This window comes from Myxine glutinosa, chromosome 8 (genome assembly GCF_964187855.1).
Source record: "Myxine glutinosa chromosome 8, kmMyxGlut1.1, whole genome shotgun sequence".
In the NCBI taxonomy this organism is placed as follows: domain Eukaryota; kingdom Metazoa; phylum Chordata; class Myxini; order Myxiniformes; family Myxinidae; genus Myxine; species Myxine glutinosa.
In genome coordinates, this window is record NC_136268.1 from 78,740,463 (window position 1) to 78,762,216 (window position 21,754).

General features: G+C 44.2%; 3 long non-coding RNA genes across 4 annotated transcripts in view; 2 read left to right on the plus strand and 1 right to left on the minus strand.

Moving 5' to 3' along the window:
- The window catches only part of LOC137432616 (uncharacterized), a 38,922-nt gene that overhangs the window by 14,628 nt on the left and 2,540 nt on the right, over positions 1-21,754 (plus strand). The window lies entirely within an intron of this gene.
- The window catches only part of LOC144893295 (uncharacterized), a 67,746-nt gene that overhangs the window by 11,841 nt on the left and 34,151 nt on the right, over positions 1-21,754 (plus strand). The window lies entirely within an intron of this gene.
- Positions 1-21,754, minus strand: part of LOC144893294 (uncharacterized) — an 83,536-nt gene that overhangs the window by 5,270 nt on the left and 56,512 nt on the right. The gene's annotated exons all lie outside the window — the stretch shown is intronic.

The window sequence follows — 21,754 nt, forward strand, 5'->3', positions numbered from 1 at the left end:
CGCTTCTTCCCCCTTCCAACTTTCACCTTCATCTCCCTCAACCTTCTGCCTCGCTCTTCCCCCTCGTCAAATAACACCTCACTGCGCCTCTCCCAATCACCATCAAACCTTTTGTCTGCCCCATCCTTCCCTTTCTCCGAGCTATTCTGTAATCTCTGACACACCTTCAACAGCTCTCCCTACCTCTTCCTCCTCTTCCACATCCTACCCTACCGCTCCCCCCCCCCCCCCCCTGTTCTGTATCCGATGCTCCCCCTTCCTCTTCCTTAACAGTATGGACCTCAAACATCCGGGGCCTTCGCTCAAACATGTCTGATCTCTCCATACAGGTTGCTTCTGACAAACCAGACGTGATCTGCTTAACAGAAACTTTCCTCCTTCATGATGTCTCTGATTCCTTGGTATCTCTCCCAGGTTACTCCCTACTCCGGTATGATAGACCTGAGCCTCGTCCTGGAGGTGGGGTTGCTATCTTTATAAAAAAAACTCTCTTCCTCACTCGCCCTGCACTGCCCTCTCTCCACCTCACCCCCAGGAATACCTTTGGCTACGGCTTCCCCTTCGCTCCCACCTTTTGTTCATATGTGTGTTGTACCGTCCACCAAACAGTGATGACTCCATCTACATGTCGCTGTCTGAGAATATGGACCAACTTCTATCTACCCATCCCAACTCTCTCTTCCTCATATGTGGTGATTTCAACTGTCACCATGCCAGTTGGCTGGGTGTGGGTACCTCTCTCACCAGCCATGGCTCTTCAGCAAAGGACTTCTGACTCACTGGGACTGACACAATCTGTCAATTTCCCGACCCGGATTTCAGTCAACGGAGCATCTTCTCTTCTGGACTTGGTTATGACTAACTTCCCTGAAAATGTCTGCTGCTCTTCTTCTGCTCCAATCGGCTCTTCTGATCATGTGCTTGTTAAAGTGGACATCTCTCTGACCATTCTCAGAGAGCCTCCTCAGCGTCGACGAGTCTGGCATTTCACTCAGGCCAACTGGCATGGTCTTCAAGCAGCCATCAATCATCTGGACTGGTCTCCCATCTCTACTGCCTCTGACATAAATTCTTCCTGGGAATTCTTCCAAAGCAAACTGCTCTCTCTCATGCACAGATTTATCCCATCTCGTCTTCTGTTGTCATACCCTTCCTCCCGTCCATGGTACACGAAATCTTGTGGTGAGGCTATTGCCCAGAAACAACTTGCTTTCGTCTCCTGGAAAGCAAATCCAACGGAAGGAAATCTCATTTCCTTTCACAAAGCCCGAAACAAGTGTGTGTCCACCCTCAGGAGAGCCAGGAAACAATATCTCTACGTTCTCAGGACCAAACTCTCTTATCTGTCTCCCTCTTCCGAATCCTGGTGGCGTCTGGTCAAATCTGTTTCTGGTGTTTGTTCCCCCTCCATCCCCTCCCTCACCTCAAATGGCCACACGGCTGACTCCGCACGTGAAAAAGCTGAATGCCTCAACTCTGTGTTTGCCTCTAAATCTTGTGTCCCAAACCCATCCCTCTCTGTACCCACCATATCCAGTCGTACCCAGCTGCTCCTGGACTCTGTGTTCTTTCCTCCTGACAAGGTGGAAAAGTTTCTGTCAACCCTCGACTCGGATTCTGCAACTGGACCTGACGGCATCAGCCCACGGGTCCTAAAATCCTGTTCTTCCGCTCTTTCACTCCCTCTCTCTGTTCTCTTCACCCTCTCTTTTGCTCAAGGTCATCTTCCATCTGCTTGGAAATCTGCCAACATCACCGCTTTGCACAAAAAAGGTGCAAAAACAGATCCCAGCAACTACAGACCAATCAGCCTTCTCCCAATTATCAGCAAAGTCATGGAATCCATCATTGCTTCAGATATGAAATCTTTCCTCTTCTCCAATGGCTTGATCTCTGATCATCAATTTGGTTTCAGACCTGGACACTCTACTCTGGACATGCTGCTTCTACTTTCTCAACAATGGATGGAGGTCCTCAATGCCAAACAGGAAATTAGAGCAGTCTCCCTTGACATATCACGTGCCTTCGATACGTTCTGGCACCCCGCTCTGCTCACCAAACTCTCCTCTTTTGGTATCCATGGAAATCTCCACGCATGGCTGGCGGACTTCCGCTCTAGTCGTAGTCAACGTGTGGCCCTGAATGGGTTTCTCTCATCTCCTCTTCCTGTTCAGGCTGGAGTTCCACAAGGCAGTGTTCTAGGCCCTGTGCTTTTTCTGGTCTTCATCAATGATCTCTCTGACTCTCTTGAAAATCCTCTGTATCTCTTTGCTGATGACTCTACTCTCTGTCGCTCCATTCTTCATCCCTCAGATCGGCAGTCTGCTGCCTCCTCACTCTCTGCAGACCTGGACAAAATCACAGACTGGGCAAACAAGTGGAACATGTCTTTCAATCCTGACAAATCTCACACTCTTACGATGTCTCTCCGAAAAGACCGACTGGACAACCCTCCCATCCACTTTCTGAATAATCCTCTCCAAGAAGTTCTGTCACTCAAGCTTTTGGGTCTCTCTATCTGCCATGATCTTTCCTGGGAAAACCACATTTCAAATCTGGCCTCCAAAGCCAGTCGCCGACTGGGCATCCTCCGTCGTGCGAAGTCCTTCCTTGGCACACCTGAGCTCCTCACCACATACAAGGCTTTCATCCGCAGCTCAATGAATACTGCTCTCCCCTCTGGGCTGGTGCTCCTGCCTCACACCTAGCTCGTTTTCACGCTGTGAAACCAAAGCATTCAGAATCATTGGAATCTCCTGCGATGAAGCTAACTCCAAGGGCCTCTCACTCACTCACCGTAGGCAGGTTGGTGGTCTTTCCATCTTCTACCGACTCCTCTCTGGCCTTGCCCCCCCAGCTCTCTCTGGGCTCTGTCCCGCAAATATTCCTACAGGTCGCACAAGATCTGCCTGCAACCCTCTTATGGTCAAACTGCCAAAATCAAGACTCTCTGCTCACCTTCACTCCTTCATTCCTCTTTTCTCCCGCCTCTGGAACAAACTCCCTCACTCTCTTCAATCCCACTCCACCCTCCAGGTCTTTAAAACAGCTGTTCACCACCATCTCTTATCTTCCCCCATCCAAAACCTTGATCTTTTCTACCCCCGCTAATTTCACCCCAATTCCACTTTTTTGAAATTCCAACTTCTGTCCTGGAAGTCATTGGTGTCCTTGTGTTTTATACTTCTCCCTCCACCCCCCCCCCCCCTTCCCATGCCTCCTCCCCCCAAGCCCTCTCCCTTCCACACATCTCCCTGCTCTCAAATGTTGTGTTTGTGTGCTACACCTTCTTTCCCCATTTTGTTTTCCGCTCCCGCTTTTTGTGTGTTTTGTTTGTCTGGTTGATTTGTTTGTGAAGTAAATGTTAGCTCTTTCACGAGCCTCGATTCAGTATACAAAAAAAAAAAAAAAAAAAAAAGAGGGTTGCAGGCAGATCTTGTGCGACCTGAAGGAATATTGGGGGGACAGAGCACAGAGAGAGCTGGGGGAGCAAGGCCGGAGAGGAGTCGGTAGAAGACAGAAAGACCACCAACCTGCCTGCGGTGAGTGAGTGAAAGGCCCTCGGAGTTGACTACATCGCAGGAGATTCCAATGATTCTGAAAGCTTTGGCCTCAACAGCGTGAAGCCGAGCAAGGTTTGAGGCAGGAGCACCAGCCCAGAGGGGGGAACAGTATTCCATTGAGCTGCGGATGAAAGCCTTGTATGTGGTGAGGAGCTCAGGTGTGCCAAGGAAGGACTTCGCACGACGGAGGATGCCCAGTCGGCGACTGGCTTTGGAGGCCAGCTTGGAAATGTGGTTTTCCCAAGAAAGATCATGGCAGATAGTGAGACCCAAAAGCTTGAGCGACAGAACTTCTTGGAGAGGATTGTTGAGAAAGTAGATGGGAGGATTGTCCAGTCGGTCCTTTCGGAGAGACATTGTAAGAGTGTGAGATTTGTCAGGATTGAAAGACACGTTCCACTTGTTTGACCAGTCTGTGATTTTGTCCAGGTCTGCAGAGAGTGAGGAGGCTGCAGACTGCCGATCTGAGGGATGAGGAACGGAGCGGCAGATAGTGGAGTCATCAGCAAAGAGATAGAGAGGATTTTCCAGAGAGTCGGAGAGGTCATTGATGAAGACCAGAAATAGCACAGGGCCCAGAACACTACCTTGGGGAACTCCAGCCAGAACAGGAAGGGAAGATGAGAGAAATCCATTCAGGGCCACACGTTGCCTACGACCAGAGAGGAAATCCACAAGCCATGAGTGGAGATTTCCCTGAATACCATAGGAGGTGAGTTTGGTGAGCAGAGCTGGGTGCCAGACCGTATCGAAGGCATGTGGTATGTCAAGTGAGACAGCTCTGATTTCCTGTTTGGCATTGAGGACCTCCATCCATTGTTGAGACAGCAGAAGCAACATGTCCAGAGTAGAATGACCTGGTCTGAATCCAAATTGATGATCAGAGATCAAGCCATTGGAGAAGAAGAAGGATTTGATATCTGAAGCAATGATGGATTCCATGACTTTGCTGATAATTGGGAGCAGGCTGATTGGTCTGTAGTTGCAAGGATCTGTTTTTGCACCTTTTTGTGTAAGGCGGTGATGTTTGCTGATTTCCAAGATGCTGGCAGATGACCTTGAGCAAAAGAGAGGGTGAAAAGAACAGAGAGAGGGTGAGATAGAGCGGCAGAGCAGGATTTTAGGACCTGAGGGCTGATGCCATCTGGTCCAGTTGCAGAATCAGAGTCGAGGTTTGATAAAAACTTCTCCACCTTGTCAGGAGAGAAGGACACAGAGTCCAGGAGCAGTTGGGTTCGACTGGGAAAGGTGGGAACAGAGAGAGATGGGTTTGGGACACAAGATTTTGAGGCAAACACAGAGTTGAGGCATTCGGCTTTGTCACGTGCGGTGTCAACTGTGTAGCCATTTGAGGTAAGGGGGGGGATGGAGGGGGAACAAACACCAGAAACGGATTTGACCAGACGCCACCAGGATTTGGAGGAAGGAGACAGGTTTGAGAGTTCAATCTTGAGTGTGGAGAGATAGTGCTTCCTGGCACTCCTGAGGGTAGAAACACACTTGTTTCGAGCTTGGTGGAAGGAACTGAGATTGCCTTCAGTTGGATTTGCCTTCCAAGACGCAAAGGCAAGTTGTTTCAGGGCAACTGCCTCACAACAAGATTCAGTGTACCATGGACGGGAGGAAGGGTAAGACAACTGAAGACGAGATGGGATTAATCTGTGCATGAGAGAGAGCAGTTTGCTTTGGAAGAATTCCCAGGAAGAATTGATGTCAGAGGCATTAGAGATGGGAGACCAGTCCAGTTGATTGATGGCTGCTTGCAGACCGTGCCAGTCGGCCTGAGTGAAATGCCAGACTCGTCGGCGCTGAGGAGGCTCTCTGAGAATGGCCAGCGAGATGTCCACTTTAACAAGCACATGATCGGAAGAACCGATTGGAGCAGAAGAAGAGCAACAGACATTTGCAGGGAAGTTAGTCGTAACCAAGTCCAGAAGAGAAGATACTCCATTGACTGAGATCCGGGTCGGGAAATTGACAGATTGTGTCAGTCCCAATGAGTTGCAGAAGTCCTTTGCTGAGGTGCCATGGCTGGTGAGAGATGAACCCACACCCAGCCAGCTGGCATGATGACAGTTGAAGTCGCCACATATGAGGAAGAGAGAGTTTGGATGAGTTGATAGAAGGTGGTCCATGTTGTCCGACAGAGAAATGTAAATGGAGTCATCACTGTTTGGATGACGGTACAGAACACATATGAACAAAAGGTGGGAGTGGAGAGGAAGCCGTAGCCAGAGGTACTCCTGTGGGTGGGGTGGAGAGAGGGCAGTGCAGGGAAAGTGAGGAAGAGAGTTTTTGATAAAGATAGCCACCCCACCACCAGGACGAGGATCAGGTCTATCGTTCCGGAGGAGGGAGTAACCAGGAAGAGATATTATGGAATCAGAGACATCTTGAAGGAGGAAAGTTTCTGTTAAGCAGATCTAGTCTGGATTTTCAGAAGCAACCTGAATGGAGAGATCAATCAGGTTTGAGCGAAGGCCCCGGATGTTTGAGGTCCATACCGTTAGTGAGGAGAGGGGGGGAGCATCGGGTGCAGGACAGGAGAGGGGAGGGGTAGGGTCAGATGAAGGGTGAGAGGGGGATGTAGGAAGAGCAGTTGATAGTGTGTCAGAGATTACAGAAGAGTTACAAGAAAGGGAAGGATGAGGAGGACGAAAGGTTTGATGGTGATGGAATGAGGCACAGTGAGAGTTTGTTTGAGGGGGGGGGGGCAGAGGAAAGTAGAAGGTTGGGGGAGGTGGAGGAATGACATAGGAGGGAGAGGAAGTGGGGAGGAGGCAGCTTTGAGAAGGAGGTGGGAGGAGGGAGAATTTGGGAGGGATGGTTGGGGGGGAGATTGGAAGGGGAGGGGCAAGGGGGGAGTTTAGAAAGTGGATGATTCATGAAAGATGAACATCTATCTATAATTCCAGTAATCTCTGTGTGTTTGTTTGTACGTTTGTACGTTTGTACGTTTGTTTGTCTGTGACCGCTGTTTCTCGACAACCACGGGTCCGATATACTTTAAACTTGCCAGGTATATTGCTGGGGACCCGAGGATGTGCCTTTTCAAGGTTTCATATTAATCGGACAATTACTTACCGAGCTATGTCCAAAAAACGATTCAACCAATCAGAGAGCAGCGAGCTATCGCGTGTGCCGAACGTGGCGGACACACTCTGCCTCGGATGGCACATTTGAGAGCGTATTCATTTATTTCACGTTTGCAAACTATGTTGGCGCTATGTTGGCGTTAAACTATGTTTTAAAACTAATAAAAACCCCGGGGGGATTGTCACTGTACTCGCAAGCCGTTCGCCGTTCGCTTTGGCGTTGCGAATGGACCAAAACATTTCATGCACCAAACCATTTCATGTAAAGCGTTCGCCGTTCGCTTTGGCGTTGCGAATGGACCAAAACATTTCATGAACCAAACCATTTCATGTAAATAGAGGGGGGGGATATAATTTTAGATATAGATATAGTACGGGCATGCCCTAGTATATAACAAATTGGGTTTGTTGTGATTTTCAAGTTAGCGATTCGTTTAAGAACGATGGAGGAGGGATGGAATGAATGAGAATTTAGAGCATGGAGTGATTTGGAATCATAAGAGATTGAATATTTTTTTGAAATGGAATGAGTTGAAGAGGAAATTGAAAGGAGCCTTTTAAATAAGAAGAAAAACAGCGTGTTGTAATAAACCACTGAATAAAACACTGAAGGGGATAGTTGAAACATATTTAAACAGAACTGTGAAGAACAATCTTCTATTCACAAAAATACCAATGGGGAGAGTAAGCCTAGAGCGACGACCACAAGTCACTTGAACAGGGCAAAAGGTGGAAGGCAAGGGGAAAATGGGGGCGGGGCGAGACAGCGCACGTGGGCAGAGGCAAAAGCACAAGAGGAAAAAGGGAAATAAAAGTTTTTTTTGTTTGTTTTTGGGGGGGGGGTGTGGGGGTTACAACGTTAGACAAATAGTAGATGTTTAGTGAAGCTTGGTGGAGAAGGGGAAATCAAAGAAGCTAGCAAAACAGCGAAAGAAGGAACAACCTTCGACGGGGGAAGCCTGAGGCTGCAAGGCCTTGCTCGCGACGCGGCAAACAAACGATTTATTTATGAAAGATAAACACCGAGAAACTTCGAAGGGGGACTCTATAAGTTCACACACCGAACGATAAATACAGTTTCGACAAAATACAATTGTGAACAGACTTAACTTTGAAAAACGTGGAGACCTTGTGGACCGTCGAAAACCCCTGCCACCGTCTCCAAGATCTCGCGAGTTAAACTTTGTTGAAAATTTGATGATAAAAGCTCAAATGGTAAAAAAAAAAGTTGAGGCCCATATAGACACACAGACACACATACGTGATTGCAAAACCCCGTCTCCGCTGCGCAAGGAACGTCCTAATAACAATCTGATTCGATCTTCCATTGCGGGTTCATCATTCACACATAATAGTCCAAAAATGAGCTGATAAAGCAAAATTGTAAGCTGAAAACATTCCACCCAAGAGAGAATTTGTGAATCGACCATTGTAATACAGTGGCACAATGGCCTAATCCTTGCCACACATACCTTGGGATTTTTAACATGTAACACAGTAAGTTCAAGCCTGCTTAAAGTCCTCTTTAGGAAGAGCACCAGTTAAGTTCAGACCGAACCACTTCCATGATGCATCGTAAGGACAAATCGTACCCAGCTCGGGCCCTATAATCATTAAAACAAGTTCATATCACAAAGTGATAGAGATGTAGTTAATATCTAGAGGTCCTTGATATGTAGAGATGTAGTTAATATCTAGAGATCCTTGATATGTAGAGATGTAGTTAATATCTAGAGATCCTTGATATCTAGAGATGTAGTTAATATCTAGAGGTCCTTGATATCTAGAGATGCAGTTAATATCTAGAGGTCCTTGATATGTCGAGATGTAGTTAATATCTAGAGGTCCTTGATATGTCGAGATGTAGTTAATATCTAGAGGTCCTTGATATGTCGAGATGTAGTTAATATCTAGAGGTCCTTGATATCTTCTAGAGATGTAGTTAATATCTAGAGGTCCTTGATATGTAGAGATGTAGTTAATATCTAGAGATCCTTGATATGTAGAGACGTAGTTAATATCTAGAGGTCCTTGATATGTAGAGATGTAGTTAATATCTAGAGACCCTTGATAACTAGAGATGTAGTTAATATCTAGAGATCCTTGATATCTAGAGATGTAGTTAATATCTAGAGATCCTTGATATCTAGAGATGTAGTTAATATCTAGAGATCCTTGATATCTAGAGATGTAGTTAATATCTAGAGATCCTTGATATCTAGAGATGTAGTTAATATCTAGAGATCCTTGATATCTAGAGATGTAGTTAATATCTAGAGATTCTTGATATCTAGAGATGTAGTTAATATCTAGAGATCCTTGATATCTAGAGATGTAGTTAATATCTAGAGATCCTTGATATCTAGAGATGTAGTTATTGCACACATCTGTATAACTCTGCAGTCAAACAAAACAAGTAAACAATGCTTGCAAGCGAATTCCAAGAACTCAGTTGACTTTTACTTGTTTAGACTTTGTTCAGTTGACTGTTGACTTCATACTTCACTGCAGAAACCTGTTGATTTTTATAACCTCCATTTCTTGGTTTTATAAAAACCAGAGAAGTTTCAGAACAACACAACGTTAGGCTCGAGATCCCTATATTAGTGCAGCCTTAACCCTAACTTGGTGAGACGCTTCGCACAGCACTGCCTGGACAATCTTTGAGCAGAGGGTTATACTGCACCCCGGTGTACGTCAGTCTACAATCGGTGTTACAGTTACAGCTTTCCCACCAATTTGCGCATCCGACAGGATGGTGCAGAGGTTGCACACTTGCCTTTGATCTGTCTCAACCTGGTTCAATTCTTGACGTGATTATTTGTCATGCTGATGTTTTGCAGGCAGCACGTTGCTCCAAAAAGTGAGCCATCCCTCGGATGGGATGTTAAGCCCTGGACCCATCCTGCTACCGTTGTTTGGTGGTGGATGTTAAAGATCACATGGTTTATTTTGAAGAAGTGCAGGATAGTTATCACCAGTACCCTGGAAAAAAATCCATATAAGTACTTTAATCACCCTTGGGGGTCATGCTTAAGGTACTGGTGGTGGCCCTTGAGATTTGCGATACTCTCAGTGTGACAAATGACTACACCAAGCCACCGTAATATTATATTTTCACATGATTGTGGATCATACCACACACAGGGTGCACTCAGATGCCCCAGCTAAAAAGGTAGGTGATGTACGCAGTAAGGGATAAACACAGGATCAGGACGTGTTAAACTTCAATATCTGCTGATGGTAGAAATACACAACTCTGTCACTCCTCTCTCAAAGTAATGACTTGTCCATGATTGTTTCTCGGCCATGGAAGCATTCATGACTTGTCGTGAGCACGATGGAGCTGAATCGGGAGTGTGACCTCCACGATCACAGAATCCAAGAAACTTCCAGAGGATTCCGTTATTAACGGCATGAGGTGTGAGCTGTTTTGTTCGCATTAGCATCATTAATAGCATGTTTTTAACAAGAATGTGAATGCATATCAACATTACAATAATTGCTTTCTCAGGCAAAACAAGCCCACTCATGTAAGTTATGTCACTTTAAACAAACCGAGCTGTTCGGTTTATCTGTGTTATAAAGCATGTGTCTGTCCGTCGTCCCAGAAACTACTCCCTCTGTTTTGGGAATTGACCGCCAAAGCTTCTGTGCAACCTTTTGGGGCCCATGCACGTGTCCTAAAGTGGGTGGGAGTTTTCACTAAAATTTTCAACACACTTTTTAAATTTGGACATGTCGGTCTCCCACCCGTATATCTAGAGATCCTTGATAGATCCTCTCCCACCCGTATATCTAGAACAGTATAAAGAAGCTGGCCATGTATAATTGATGTTCATACAATACACAAAGTACACCAACCGTTGTAGACAAAGTAATATAATCGGAAGAAGATATTTTCTCATTTCTCACTTCCCAATTCCCTTTTTACCTTTAATTTGTTTCACCCTTTCCCCATTACTGTTTTTCCCCAATTTTGATATCATCCATTTTTCCTGGAGTATGCAAACTTTTTACAAATCAAATGAGAAAGTTCATAGAACACGATACCCTGTGAAGTGTTCAAGTAGATACAAGAGGGCCTTGCTGGTCTTGGGGGTTACGTTCTTGGACCGCAAATCCCTCCCTGTTAACCGCAAATCCGCAAACTTACGGAGATGATGGGGGAAATCAGGTCAGCGACTTCAGCTTTAAAAGTTGTCCAAACTGTATCCTTAAATAACACGTTTGTGCATTGTTTTTGTGCTATTTTTTTCTTGAATATAAGATTATTATTAATTAAGAACAAAAGAAAGTTCATTTTCTTGAGTTATTATTATTATTTCCTATGCAGCCTGTGGCTGCTGGTTTCATCATTTATAGGAGCACGGCTGCGCCATTGATGCAGTGCCTCCTGTTTCCAGTAAACTGGTAGCCATTTTGCCAACCTTGGAAGGATGACAGGCTGAGGCAACCCACCTGGTGTTATATAACGGCACGACAGGGGCTCAAAGTCAAGACCCTGAGATCCACCTTAACCGTTAATCCAGCACCAAGCTGGTTTACCTTTATTAACAATGATGATAAACTTGATCCAATATACAGTGTAATGCAATACGATTTTGATGATGGTGATGATGAAGATGAGTTGATGGAGATGATGGTACATATCCCGCATCTTCTTCACCCTATACAAATGCCACACCCTCCAATGACATATATTGATATATTGCTATATAAATATTATAAAGGCAATTAATTTTATACAGTTTTCAAGTACAGTCTATAATTCAATTTAAATAAAGGTTTAAGGAGTCTTAAAAGGCGTATAAATAAAAACCCCGGGTTTTACCACTATTTTCCCAGCAGCTATTTATTTCCTAATGCTTTACGTTAGTTATTCGTGCCTGTTGTTTGTGTCCTTTTTGACGTCGTTAAAAACAGTACGTTTCCTGTTCGTAATGATTTTCAATTTTGTTTTGCTCTCACACAGGTAAGATAGAGTAAAAAATATTGTCTCACTCCTCTCTGCGTATGGGTGATCGTGCCAAAGTACGGTAAAATGAGAAACTTGTCTTCCTATTCATGTTCCGATTCGTGTTAAGAATTTAACATTCAATTTATATACGTTGTTCTTCGATCACAAACTGATGCTCATAAACTGATAAGATGGACAGACGGACCGACGGACGGACGGACATGAACCAATTGCTTCACCGCGCTTTTCGTTTTGCGTGTGCGGGGTAACAACATGTCCAACTGTACCACAGACGTCACAGTGTTTGTGTGACTGAGTGAGTATTTTTGGGGTAATTTGTGGTAAGTTAACAAGCGGTATTTTGGGTACCATTTTGTTTTCTTTTCTTGTCTTGTGGGTGCAGCCTAATGGGAACCTCAATGGGTTATTCAGTGAATTGTTTTTGATGACAGCACAATGACCTTTTCTGACCATCAAATTGACAATGTTAATTTGACAATGAAAATTGACAATGACAAAATTGTGTCAAATTGTCAAATTGACAAAAATTGACAATTGACAATATTGACAAAAAATTGACAATGAAAAATGACAATGACAAATTGACAATGAAAATTCAAATTGACGTCAAATTCAGGCTTCCCATATGAGAAAAAAAACGATGCTTCAAGGTAAAATATATAAAGAGCACCAATATGTATTTTTCTCAAAAGGCATAAAAAAGATTTATCAAGTGAAATGTTCCTCCTCTTTCACTTTCTTTTCTTCCTCACCAATCGATATCGACGATTCTTAATGGTCTCAAATAAGGAAAGGCTGAGGATGTGTGGAGGGTAGCTGTGGCATGGGATTGAGAGGAGCAGGGATAAAATGAATGGTTTATTGCTTACCAACAGGCAATACGATAGAGAGCAATCAGGACAGAAACAAAATCACTAACCAGAGGTCAAGTGGGCGAGGAGTAATTGACCAGGCAGCTATCCAGCACACCTGCATGCCAATGGGCTGGCAATGCTTTATTAGAGTCATGTTCTTGTTATTTGCATACTTACTTTATTCTTTATAAATTAATCATTGCTCCAATTTTAGCGAATCAAGTATCAACATGACACCAAGAGGAATACCAAGATGAAGAACCTGATCTCTCTCTCTCTCTCTCTCTGGTGTACCATACTCTTCGTAGAGGATCGGTGCCACCGAAGCAGCTTCTGAGCAAGGGTTACACTAGGTGGTTTGCCATTGCCTTCCCAGCAATATAGTCTAGTAGGAAGACTAGGTCCCCCTGCACCCCCCGGAGATATACTTCTAATCAGTGTTTCTAGATTGGACAAAATGTGTAGAAAATGACTAGCTATGGCCCCAAGCTGAAATAATGTCCCACATACCATTTTTATGCAAATTACTGCTGCAAATTTTATGCAAAATTATGCAAATTTTATGCAAATTTTTGATGAGGAGTAGAGTTGAGGGGTCTTTGAGGGCTTCATCGAGGTGCTCTCGGTTGCAAGACTGGGTCATTCTGAGAAGCACAGCAGGGTCAGAGATCATGATGTTCTCCTCCTCAGTGAATCTCTCCATCAACAGCCTCTCCATTGCCTCACACACTGTTTTGAGGCAAAAGAGGGACTTTGCGTAGGCCTTTCCACTGAGAACACCTTTGAGAGATCCACTTGTTACTAGTTGTGCCTCAAAGAGAATCTCTGCATATCCAGAACCACGCATCTTGTGTCCAGTGAGCATCCCGATGTAGTTCATGGATGTGTGGAAGGGTCCAATCGTTACTACATGACTAGCAAATTCATTTGGCCAGCGCCAGATGATGGGAAGGGCTTTCATGCAGACACCCAGATCAAATGTATTCAGGACCCATCTCTGACCCACCTCAGCAGTTGCTGCCTCGGAACGCTTCAGTAGCTCACGAACAACTGCGTTGTCTGTGATCGGTTGGTGGATAGGCGTGCAGTAGTCGACTGTTGATTTGCTGGGTGGGGGAGAACCAGTTGCAGAGGTGAAACCCCCTAGCCCAGGCACAGGCTGCAGGCCATTGCCATGCCATGCAGGCACCAGGCACAGACCGATCACAGACAACGCAGTTGTTCGTGAGCTACTGAAGCGTTCCGAGGCAGCAACTGCTGAGGTGGGTCAGAGATGGGTCCTGAATACATTTGATCTGGGTGTCTGCATGAAAGCCCTTCCCATCATCTGGCGCTGGCCAAATGAATTTGCTAGTCATGTAGTAACGATTGGACCCTTCCACACATCCATGAACTACATCGGGATGCTCACTGGACACAAGATGCGTGGTTCTGGATATGCAGAGATTCTCTTTGAGGCACAACTAGTAACAAGTGGATCTCTCAAAGGTGTTCTCAGTGGAAAGGCCTACGCAAAGTCCCTCTTTTGCCTCAAAACAGTGTGTGAGGCAATGGAGAGGCTGTTGATGGAGAGATTCACTGAGGAGGAGAACATCATGATCTCTGACCCTGCTGTGCTTCTCAGAATGACCCAGTCTTGCAACCGAGAGCACCTCGATGAAGCCCTCAAAGACCCCTCAACTCTACTCCTCATCAAAAATTTGCATAAAATTTGCATAATTTTGCATAAAATTTGCAGCAGTAATTTGCATAGAAATGGTATGTGGGACATTTTTTCAGCTTGGGGCCATAGCTAGTCATTTTCTACACATTTTTTCCAATCTAGAAACACTGATTAGAAGTATATCTCCGGGGGGTGCAGGGGGACCTAGTCTTCCTACTAGACTAATAGTGTTAGGGCAGGATTTTAGAATTTTGCCATGGTGTCGGTGACAGGTCGCCTGCTCTTCGCGAAGGACAACCTGGGGTCTTTAACATCCACCAACGAATGTCGGCAGACGGAACACCAAGTTTAACGTCCATGTGAGGGATGACGCAACCATCGATGCATCACCAAGTTTGTGAAACACCTGGATGACAATTTATACCTGGGTCGGGATTCGAACCAACGCAAGATAGCTTCGAGGCAAGTGTGCATACCTCTAAGTCTAAGACATCCTGCCAGCTCCAGGGAACCTGATAAAAAGCCAAAAATATTTATTTCCAGATATTTGCCAAAAAATGTTTTATTGAGCCAGATGGATTTTACTTTAGCATTTAGTGAATTTTAAAGTGGAACTCCTGCAAGGAAAGATTGGCACGATGGAGAGTGCTCAAGCCTTCACTGGCTTTGTAGGTCATTTTTGATGCATGGTCTCCTCCAAAGAGTCTGTAATTGATGGTGAGACACTAAAGCTTCTGAGACTAAATCGCTTCCAATTATTGATTTTGCAAAATTGGTCGATATAATGTAGAGTCATCTGTGAAGAGGAAAAGAGGATTTTCAGAGCATTGGACAAGTACATCTATCCAGGAACCCACAAAAATGGATCTTAATCTTATTATTAGGAATCATAGGACGGCCCAGAGGACACATCCTCGTCTGGATTGAATATTATCGACTATAAATGCCCAAAGTATTGTTCCTTTTTCTTCAAGAAGAAGAAATCAAGAAAATGTACATGGATTGTTCCAAACAGAGTAACTAAAAATGAGGTGCATTTCATGTTCAACTACAGGAATCTCTCAACATACTGTATATGTGACTGTGCTAAACTGTTTCAATAAGGTGCAAGTTTGTACTCGAATAAAATCGAGAAAGACCCAAACAAGAATTGTTACATCCAACCTGAAAGAACGAAAAAGAGAATTCCAAATTGAGTAAAAAATCTCATATCAAAAAATCCCATATCAGCACATCCTGTCATAGCACTCTGCTTGGAAGCTTTTAAGCTTCTCTTGTTCTCCATCATTTGTTCATATTATTTCATGTTGTTTCCTTTGTCTTCTCGAATTTTCTTTAGAATATTCTTCAGTTCACATTGTTCAACGTTTCTTTCACTGTTGTGTCTCATTGCAATTCCCTTCTTTGCTTCATTAAGATTTTATTTTTATTTTTTTATTTTGTTGGTATACTGAATCGAGGCTCGTGAAAGAGCTAACATTTATTTCACAAACAAATCAACCAGACAAACAAAATATACAAAAAGAGGGAGCGGAAGACAAGATGGGGAGAGAAGGGGAAGCACACAAACACAACATTTGAGAGCAGGGAGAAGTGTGGGAGGGAGAGGGCTTGGGGGCAGGAGGCGTGGGAAGGGGGGGGGGGGGGGGTGGGAGAAGTATAAAACACAAGGGGACCGAAATTAGCGGGGGTAGAAAAGATCAAGGTTTTGGATGGGGGAGGATAAGAGATGGTGGTGAACAGCTGTTTTAAAGACCTGGAGGGTGGAGTGGGATTGAAGAGAGTGAGGGAGTTTGTTCCAGAGGTGGGAGAAAAGAGGCATGAAGGAGTGAAGGTGAGCAGAAAGTCTTGATTTTGGCAGTTTAACCATAAGAGGGTTGCAGGCAGATCTTGTGCGACCTGTAGGAATATTTGGGGGACAGAGCCCAGAGAGGGCTGGGGGGGGGGGGCAAGGCCAGAGAGTAGTCGGTAGAAGACGGAAAGACCACCAACCTGCCTGCGGTGAGTGAGTGAAAGGCCCTTGGAGTTAGCTTCATCGCGGGAGATTCCAATGATTCTGAACGCTTTGGTTTCAACAGCCTTTAACACGACTGTGTATCCACTGGTTAAAGGACATAAAAGACTGAGGACACAAAATACCTCAAGGACCCAAAAGACCCCAAGGACCCAGAAGACCCCAAGGGCTCTAAAGACCAAAAAGACCGAAAAGACCCTGAAGACCCAATGGACACCAAACACCCAAAATACCCCGAAGACCCAAATGACCCCGAAGACCGTTAAAGACCAAAAAGACCCAAATACCCCGAAGACCGAAACTACCCCAAAGACCCAAAACACCACAAAACCCCAAAGACCCTGAAGACCCAAAATTCCCCAAAGACCCATAAAGACCCCGAAGACACAAAAGACTGAAAAGACTCCAAGACTCTTAAAGACCCAAAAGGCCACAAAGACCCAAAAGACCCTAAAGATGCAAAAGACCCAAAATACCCCAAGACACTCAAAGACCCAAAACACCACAAAAACCCAAAAGACCCCAAAGACCCAAAATTCCCCAAAGACCCATAAAAACCACAAAGACCCAAAATATTCTGAAGACCCAAAATACCCCAAAGACCCTTAAATACCCTGAAGACACAAAAGACCCTGAAGAATGAAAAGACCCAAAAGACAGAAGACCCTTAAAGACCCCAAAGACCCAAAATATCCCAAAGACCCAAAAATATTCCAAAGACCCTTAAAGACCCAGAAGACCCAAAATACCCCAAGGACCCAAATGACCCAGAGGACACAAAATACCCTCAGGACACAAAAGCTCCCGAGGACACAAAAGACCCTGAGCACCAGAAAGACCCAAAATGACCCAGAGGACCCAAAAGACTCCAAGGAATGTGAAGACCCAAAATAAGAGTAATTATGTCTCTTCTATTGGAATTTTAGACGGTGGCTTGCAAACCGAGCTTCAAGGTTGGTGTACAGAAGCGTTTTTTTATCACAATAAATACAAGGCGCAGGGAGGTGAAATTTGCTGCACATGATGTGCAATGCTTGCAGAGTAAAACGAGTGTTCATTTACTTCCGTAGGATGTCTGACAAATAAAGAAGATATAAGCACAGCTGACACTAGGCCCAGGCTTCAGAATTTGACATGCTCACGAGAATGCACCATCAAATAAAGTGTTCCAACCCATCATTTTTGATGGGCTTTATACTAGTACATATTATATACACACATTATATACACACACACACACACACACACACACACACACACACACACACACACACACACACACACACTCGCACACACACGAAGATAACAACCATGACACACAATTAACCGCAGGCTATAATTAACCTTTAATAAGGAGTTAATTAAATAAATAAAATCACTGTCATACCCACATTCTGTGGACCAATGAAAGCACAGCAATGATACATAGGGATTTTGGAATAGGGCTCATAGGGTGAACGCTAGGGCGTGGAAAGGAGGTTTACAGAAGGTAAATTTTCGAATGCAGGGCAATGCGAGGTATTGAGAGATGCTTATGCAAGAAAGAAGGTGTTGGTTGTTGGTTGTTGGTTTTGAAAGAGGGAGACATTGAGGAGGAAATCGGTTGCTGCGAAGTCATGTGACTTGTTGGAAGAGATAAACACACAGTTGTCTGTAATATGAAAAGGGATTGAAAAGAGGGGTAAAAGAGGGTGTTGGAGCTGAACCGAGTGGGGGGAAACATCGGTGGAGTGAAGATTTGCTGGGGTCACGATAAAGCTGGGGAAGGACAAGAAGTTCAGAAAAAAGGAAAATAGAGCAATGGCAGAGGAGGATAAAGGAAGGTACAGAGTGATTGATGATCAATATACAATTAAAGCAGAGCTGCCAGCCTGGCTCGTCACTCCTTGCTAAGCCGGCAGCAGATTAAGCGGGAATGGCGGCACAGGCAAGCAGGAAATGCCGATGATGTGCATTCCTCTTTCCGGATAAAATGTACCCACTTGGATACTTAAAGCGGGAAATACGTGCATTGCGCAGTGACTGATCTATCGTCTCAAGTGGAATTGATGGCGACCACCGTGTACATCAGACAGGTGTCCATGAGCCAGCATCGAGGCTGTTTGTAAAGGTTGACATATTAGCACCTACCTTGCATGGACATTTTAAACTTAACGAGCAGATTCTCTGGAATAATGATCGAGGATTAGTGGTTGGAGAATGATGTAACTGATGTTATTAAATTAAACTACAACATCATATTTACTGTACTTCACGTTAATCTATACTATAGGAGAGCCTTTGTCTGGGTATATGTGTGTGTATATATCCATGTGTGTGTCTGTGTGTGTGTGTGTGTGTGTATATATGTGTGTGTGTGTGTGTGTGTGTGTGTGTGTGTGTGTGTGTGTGTCTGTGTGTGTCTGTGTGTGTGTGTGTGTATGTGTATGTATGTGTGTCTGTGTGTGTGCGTGTGTGTGTGTGTATGTGTGTGTGTGTGTGTGTGTGTGTGTGTGTGTGTCTGTGTGTGTACGTGTGTGTCTGTGTGTGTATGTGTGTGAATGTGTGTGTGTATGTGTGTGTGTGTGTGTGTGTCTGTGTGTGTGTATGTGTATGTATGTGTGTCTGTGTGTGTGCGTGTGTGTGTGTGTGTATGTGTGCGTATGTGTGCGTCTGTGTGTCTCTGTGTGTATGTATGTGTGTGTCTATGTGTGTGTTTATGTGTCTCTGTGCATGTCAGTGTGCGTGTGTATGGGCGTGTCTGTGTGTCTATATAAGTATGTGTGTGTCTGTGCATGTCTGTTTGTATGTGTGTCTGTATGTATTTGGATGCGTGTGTCTGTGTGTCTATGTGTGCTTAGGTCTGTTTGTGTGTGTATGTGTGGGTGTATTTTGGTGTGTGTATGTGCATCCATGTGTGCATGTGTGTCTGTATCTACATCACCATTTTTCTCAGAGATGGCGGAACGGATCTTTGTCAAACTCTCAGAGGTTCATCAGTGAGTGCTAGGGAGTGTTTTAGGCAAAAATAATCTTACAATAATTCACCAAATGTCTGTCCGTCTGTCTGTCTGTCCGTTCGAAGGTACCGCAAAAACGGCTGAACCTATCGCAACGATATTTTGGGTGGGTAATCCTGGGATCTCATGGAGTAAAATAGGGTATATTGTTTTTCCAATAATTTCAGCTTTAGCCTCCAGCATTTTCAGGTTTGGACTCCCGCATAACGTTATTTTCCCGGGTGCCGCACAAACGGCTGCACAGCTGCGCTGCACGGCTGTGCTGCACCGATTCGCTGCACCGATCGGACTCGGTGACCTTGGACAAAGACCTTTCATAAGGACATGGGTTGAATCCCTGCTTGAGAGAATGCCAACTCCCTCCCCGCCATCACGGTCGTCTCTCCAACTCACAATCCCACGAGATATGTGGAAAGGACGACCCAAAACCGATTATCTTCTTTTTGATTCGTATATAAACATCATTAAAAGTAAATAATGACCTCTGCCAAAGTTCAAACGACGTGGGTTTAATCTCTACATGAGAGAATCCCACATAGCTATTTGGGCGGTGTATAAGCCAACAGATTGCTGTCTCCATCGATCTTGCCAAGGCCGTAACACCTATCGGCTCAAAATCCTTTTAACTGTTGACTTGGTAGTTTTTACAACGAAGGAAACATTAACAATGTTGTTAAAAGTTTATTTTGTGATTAATTTGTGATTGGAGTTATGTTGTTTGGAATGAAAAAAGAGATATCGAGTTCAAGTGAATGACGACATGCCGTGATGGTTTCTACTTTCCAAACGTGAACTTCGTGGATCGCCATATGCAGATTCGCCACGGACCCATGATCGATGTTTCTATGCGTGAACGTACCCGTTTGTTTGCGAACGGGTACGTTTTTCATGGAAGTCCTTCACGAACTTGCTGTCCATGTCTGACGTGCGACTGAGGGTACTACAGGAATGTGGAATTTATTGGTTTCATGCTTTAGCATTTGCCGTATCTGCATTGCCTGTTTGCTTCTGGCCTCCCACCCGTGCAAAGCACGGGTATCTCACTAGTAATAATAATATTGGAAAAAAAAAGTTTGATTTCTTTTTGGATTTAAAAAAAATCTCTCGATCATACCTGAGCCTTTGTAGCTGTATGAAAGGTAATATTAACTTATTCCCGATTATTGTGTGTGTGGGTTATTGTAGTATAAAATAACTAGAGCAATGCAACTGTCACCAATATGCCTCTGCATAGTCCCACAATGGGTAGATGCCCTCGTTCACTGTACTAAAAATAAACAAGTTTGATTTAAATCCCTTCAGCTGTATTCAAGCATCACATTTTCACCATCCATGACAGGTTTCACATCGATTGGTGAAGCAGTTTCAGAGAAGGGATTTTTTTTAAATATTGGCTTTCAAGGTGATATGGCTGCCACACTACGTGACATATGTCCTTAAAAATGTAAACTCTGCATATGTATTGGTAGGGGATCACGTTTGTGAAGTTTTGTGTTCATCGGATATGGTTCAACTTTCTATCCAAGATGGCTGCCAAACCACGTGACCTACGACGTCATCATTTTCAAACTATATGCAACAATGGTGTTAGAAAGGAGGGTTACAGAAGGTAAATCTTCGATTTGTATTGTGTAAAATTGTGTAAAAAAAAATTCATCAATACGGTAAGCGGTTTCAGAGACATAATTAGTTAATATTTTCCTTCAATCCAATATGGCTGCCACACCATGTGACCAATGATGTTTTCGTGATCATCTTTTAATCGCCATGCCTCGTCAATGGCACACATAAAGTTTCGAGTCAATCGATGTAGTGGTTTGGGAGAAGATGTTTTTTGAAGGTTTTAGGTTTAATGCAATATGGCTGCCAAACCATGTGACCTATGATGTCATAAATCTAATATTTCAATACAAATGGGTGATAGATCATGTGCATGCAATTTCAGATTTTTAGGATAAGGAATTCGATTAAAACATTTTTAGCTGGTATACCACTTCACCAATGATGTCATCATTATCATGCTTTTGTTCCCAATTAGAAGTACTTGACAATGTGCCAAGTTTCAAATGTTTCCATTTAGCAGTTTCCGAAGAATCATTTTTATTATTATTTGCGTTTAATCCAAGATGGCTGCCATACCACGTGACCTATGACGTCACAATTATCATAAAAACATTCTGCATGCGTGTCACTCCTACCCTGAAAGTTTTGTCTCAATCGGACTTATGGTTGCTGAGAAAAACGAGGTTTAGCCCGTACCGATGGACGGACGGACAACCCAAAAACATAATTCCCCCGGCCACCTTCGGGGGTGAAGGCATAAAAATTTCCTTCCTAGGTGTAGGGGAGTGTTTTAGGTACCCACAAAAATAGGAAAAAGAAAAAAAAATAACGCTAGGTAATGCCAGGTACTCCTGCTAGTACCAAATAAAAGTGGATCAGTGTCCGAATCAGTGCTCAGTGCCTCATTGCCTCTCCCTTTACCAGTGTGGGTTTGATTCCCATGGTTGATCGGATGGTAGGCAATGGTAAAAAAAACTTCACATTTCCTTGGTTATTTGCCTTGTAACTGGGTTGACAAAACC